Source organism: Pseudorasbora parva, chromosome 23 (assembly GCF_024679245.1).
Source record: "Pseudorasbora parva isolate DD20220531a chromosome 23, ASM2467924v1, whole genome shotgun sequence".
Taxonomy (NCBI): domain Eukaryota; kingdom Metazoa; phylum Chordata; class Actinopteri; order Cypriniformes; family Gobionidae; genus Pseudorasbora; species Pseudorasbora parva.
This window is the reverse complement of record NC_090194.1, coordinates 33577130-33583129: the sequence shown is the minus strand read 5'-3', so window position 1 is coordinate 33583129 and position 6000 is coordinate 33577130.

Here is a 6000-nt window from a genome sequence, read left to right as displayed (position 1 = left end):
ATGACAGCTTTTGGATTTCACGTCAACCATGTGTCCTTCTGAGTGAAGAAATGAATAGCATACTGTGCAGTGCACAATATTCTTAAAGACAGTATGTAAAAGAATATGCAGTATGCAATGTTTGAAATGTCGTCACAATACAATTTGGTATAAGAATGGCAAAATGAGCTAAGAAAGTAATGTTAAAATGTCAAATATTTGTTTGACTGTCAAATAACGCATTAACGCAAATACATTTTAACGGCACTAATTTTATTACCGTACGATTAACGCAGCACACGTTTTCTGTTTGATCCGTGGCCTAGCCCAAAGTTGGAGAAATCGAGAGAAGCCATAGACGTAAAGGAAAAGCAGCAAACAGAAATAGTGAAAGAAAAGAGCTAACTGTTCTGAAACAAGTGATGTTATACAACGTACATAAGCTACCATTTTTTCTGTTTAACATTTATTCGACTCCAGCTCGAAAGAAAAGAAAATGGCGTTTTGCTGCAGTCCAAGTCCGAGCGCGATAGTTCTCGGTTTCCCCCGCAGCGCTGGTCCGCTTGATTCTGTTGAACCCTGGTGCATTTATGTGCATCTTACATAATCACAAACATCCACAGGGTATGATAGAAAATAGAATGTGGGTCAATATTTTGGATAAAGTGGGCTTTTTACTGCATGCGCGAATACACTGCAAGCTTGCATTACTACTTACGTGTTTTATTGAACTATACATTGCAATCAGTTAAAACTAACGGGCAGGTTACTTTTCTGAACAAGAGCTTCACATGCCGTGTTTCTCACACTGTTCACATGAATCGCGGCACAGTTCGAGTGCAACCGAACTCAGAGCACCTCCTCCCAAAAATTGCATTACCCATGCATATTTGTCCATACCCATGTTGATAAGAGTATTAAAAACTTGAAAAAAAAATAATTTAAGGTACATTTAGAACTGATAAAAATGTGCGATTAAGTTGCGATTTGATTTTTCCGATAAGATTGCAAGTTAACTCATGACAATCAAATTAAATATTTTAATTGATTAACAGCCCCAGTTTAAATATTATAATAAAATATTTTATAATATATAAAAGGTAACACAATTTTACAGTGCTCTAAACCAAAACCAAATTATATAGTAAGTACATTAATATTACATAATCAGTACATGTATAGTTACACTTTAACAAGAACACATTAAAATAACCATACAGTAAGTAGTACATGTAGTTAATTATTATTACTCGGTACTTAAATATATAAATACACTGTAAAAATGATACCTTAAAATAAAGTGTAACCAAATAGGACAAAGCATCACGTGAACACTTTATTTTAAGTTGTTCATGTTACAGTGTGATTATACATTTAAGTACAGAGTAATAATAATTAACTACATGCTTTTACTACAGGGTTGTAAAAAAGTGTGTTTAAAGTTAGTTACATGTAATTAAACACAATTTATAGTAATTATGTAACACGTAACAAAGACACTAAATAAGCAAACAACCAAACAACATAACATGTAGCATAACATATAACAAAATGTATATAACAACATATAACATATAATATAGAATGTAATAACGTTACATTTAGTTTAGTGCTGGGCAATCGAATAATCATGATTAATAAAATCTAAAATACATACATAATATGTGTGTGTACTATGTATAATTATTATGTATATATAAATACTCACAGTATATGTACATATTTAAGAAAATGTTTTATATTTATATATAAAACATGTATATTTAAGCTAAATTATATACTTGCAAATGTTCTTTAAATATATACATGCATGTGTGTATATATATTTATACACACATAAAAATTATACATAGTACACGTTATGTAAACACTCATTTTTATTTTGGGTGCGATTAATCCCGATTATCCGATTGCCCAGCATATATTTTGTTACATAACATAACATGTAACAACATAACATCTAAAATAATACATAATGTGTTACGTTTTGTTGTTACATGTTGTTATGTTTTATTAGATGTTATGTTCCATATTATATGTTATATTACATGTTATATGTTGTTACATAACAACATATAACACGTAACATAACATAAAAAACATAAATTAAGTATTGATTTAAGAGATCAAACTGAACATCACCTACTGGATTAAAAGTTGCATATGTACTTAGTAAGTAGGTAGTAAGTATTTATATAATCTACTTTACAGTACGGATTAAGCCAGTGACACAAAGTTAGGAGCATGAAATTGTCCAAAATGTCTTGGTATGCTGCAGTTCTTTTCACTGGAACTAAAAGGCAAAGCCCAACCCCTGAAAAACAACCCCAAACCATTATCCCCCCTCCTCCACCAAACATTACACTCGGCACAATGCAGTCAGGCAAGTACCGTTCTCCTGACAACTGCCAAACCCAGACTCGCCCATCGGATTGCCAGACAGAGATATGTGATTCCTCGCTCAGAGAACACGTCTAGTGGCGGCTTTACTCCACTGCATCCCACACTTTGCATTGCACTTGGTGATGTAAGGCTTGAATGAGCTGCTCGGCCATGGAAACCCATCCATGAAGCTCTCTACACACTGTTCTAGAGCTCATCTGAAGACCACACAAAGTTTGGAGGTCTGTAGCTGACTCTGCAGTAAGTTGGTGACTTCTGTGCACTGTGTGCCTCAGCATGTGCTGACCCCGCTGTTCTTTTGTGTGGCCTACCACCTTGTGGCTGATTTGTTATTGTTCCCAATTGCAGTAGAAGCAGAGTGCTGTACTCAACATGACTCCTAACTAAAATGACATCGCACTCAAGTCTTAATATTTCCATGAGCATGTTTGGTATTGGTTGTAGTAATGAGCATCTGTGCCAGGGTTCCTCATGTCGTCTAATTACTTGCATTAGGCCACATAAATTATTCTTCATAAACCCCTCTGGATAACAGCATGTGTGGATCCATTATGAATAAGATTATTTCAGCCAACCAATTATGACCTCTTATTTCTACAGAGAGTAAACAGTGTCAGCTCAATAAATCTGCTTTGAGGTCATAACCAAAGATGATCAAAACTTCACCCCCTAAAACTACAATATTATAAACGCATTTTGAATGAAAAAGTACTTTGGCAAAGTACTATTTTAGGCAAAAAGGTGATTAAAAATGATATAAGTTATTATATATTATTCCATAATACCTAAAAAGGGTATTCTAATGGTACATTATTTATTGATAAACAAAACAGTTTTTCTCCAAACACCTAGAAAACACACACTGATGGTGTTGACACTTAACACACAGCTTCACATTTCATATTCTCCATGAGCCACAAACCACAATTATGCTCTTAAATCTCGAGAACTAGAGCATCACCTCACATTCTCCCGCACTCTCGCTCTCTTTGTCCTTTCACTAGTCATTGTTCTCCTCTCAGTTCTCGGTTTGCATTTACAAATTGCTGGCTGTTATCATGTTAGGGACAAACAGCAGATAGGACGTGTAGGATAGCTGGAGGCAAAAGGGCCCTTTGATTTTAACGGGAGGTTCGAAGAATAATGCGAGCGAGATAAGATTCACGTTTCTCCCTGGAGAACAGGGCAAAAGGAGCAAATGTTTAATCTGCACGTATTTCTACACCTCTTAGTGTTTGGCGGGCTGCCAGTCGGCACCAACGCGTTTCGTCCTAGAGCTCCGTGTCTCATTGACACTCAGTGCTGTAACAGTATCGCTCACATCACTGGAAACCGTTAGTTAATGGTGCCCTGGAAAACCAGATCAAGAGTACGGTGTCATCTGAGCAGATACGGATTCTTCTTCTGATACCTGAGACGTGGGAACTGAGAAGAGCTGCTGCCATCATCAGAACAATCACAATAAATTAAAAATGTATTTGAAAGCAAAAACATATACACGGTATCGGTCAAAAGTTTGGAAACATTTAGGTTTTTGAAAGAAGTCTATTCTGCTCACCAAAGATGCGTTTATTTGATCAAAATACAGTAAAACAGTAATATTGTAAAATATGATTACAATTTAAATGAAGTGGTTTCTGTTGTAATATGTTTTAAAATGCATGCAGTAATTTATTCCTGTGATGAAAGCTGAATTTTCAGCATCATTACTCCAGTCTTCAGTGTCACATGATCCTTCAGAAATCATAATAATATGAGGATTTACATCTCAAGAAACATTTATGATTATTACTAATGTTAAACACCGTCGTGCTGCTTAATATTTTTGTGGAAAACATTGATTATTTTCAGGATACTTTGATGATTAGAAAGTTCAAAAGTGCATTTATAATAAATATAACTATTTGTAATATGTATTAACTTCATAAGTGTCTTTACTGTCATTTTTTTTATAAAGGTAATGTGCCTTTGCTAAACATTGATAATAAGAAGAAATTATATAATTATGATTTCTGAAGGATCATGTGACACTGAAGACTGGAATAATGATGCTGGAAATTCAGCTTTGATCACGGGAAAAAATTACACTTTGCAATATATTAAAACTGGAATAAGTTAATTTAAACTGTAATATTTCACAGTGTTACTGTTTTTACTGTATTCTTAACTTAATGATGCCTTGGTGAGCAGAAGAGACTTCATTAAAAAAAAAAATTTTTTTTGTAACTTTTGACCGGTAGGTTTGAAATAATAGGTTATTTTATAAAAACACAAGTAATATAATAAAACAACTTTCAATATGGTTTATATCTTCAGTGTCACATTCAGTGTCATCATTTTAATATGCTGATTTTCTGCTCAAGAAACATTTATCAATGTTGGAAACAGTTGTGCTGCTTCATATTTTTATGTATTTGTATTTTTCATAATTTTTTAATGAATAGAAAGCTCAAAAGAACAGCATTTGTTTGAAATGGAAATCTTCTGTAACATTTTAAAAATCTTTAATGTCACTTTTGATCAATTTAATGTGTCCTTGCAGAATAAAATTATTAACTTAACAAACCCAAAGGTGAGTACACACAGTATCCACCTGGAACCCTTTCAGCAAACACACCACCATCAATGCAAAACAGTTGAGTTATTTGTTTCCTCAGAGAACTTCTAACATGGAAGTGCATCATTATGTATCGTTCCTGTTTCTCATACAGTAGAGCACCGCATTAGTTAGTTCATTTCATTTGCATAAAAGCATCTGCCAAATGCAAAAATGTAAATGTTAGTTGTGTTCCGGAACACCTGGGTGATTGGCTTTCAGCTCCAGCTGGGGAAAAACTTTCAATAAACAACAGAAATAAAACAAATCCGAAATCAGGGTCCTAATCCAAGTCTGCTCACTATAAATAATGAAATAGCCAATGCAAACAAAAGAGACAACTGATTTGAGCTTACAAAAGATAAAACGCCTATAGTGGAAACCAGCCATTTTTCAACTCTATAATATGCATTGTCAGGGACCGAATTTATGGATAACGCTTTAGACTGATGCATGCGATATAGAAACCGGCTTAATTCTCCATTTTACCTGACTTCCCAGTTTAAGAATTCACTGCTCATTTGCTAATATTGAGAATTTCTATGGTTTTATTGATAGGATTATTATGCAGTTAATTTTATGTTTGACTGGGCACCTCCAATTAGCCCGTCCCTCAATTTGAGAGGCAATACTTTCAAACATCCAAAAGGCTTTTACTTCCAAATAAATATGCATGTTAAGCTAAAACCCAATAATAACAAAAATCATTTTCATAATTGAAACCTATTCTATGCCGTTAGACAGAATGCACATTTGAATAAATTACTCTTATCAATGGCACAGCCACTTCCATTATCGATGGCATTGCTTATGTAACTCAAACAAACTGTGTAACTTTAGCCTGAAGTTTAAATGGAGTAAGTAACTTCCCCGTGATTAATATGCTGCTTTTAAAAGAAAAAAGCTGCTAGAGTGCTTGTCCTTATTCTTTGGGCAAACAAGACACCGGCATCCACAGAGAAGAATGGGGATAATTACTTGGCTAAATTGGGAAAATGTTGCCTAAATCAGAAAAATACACA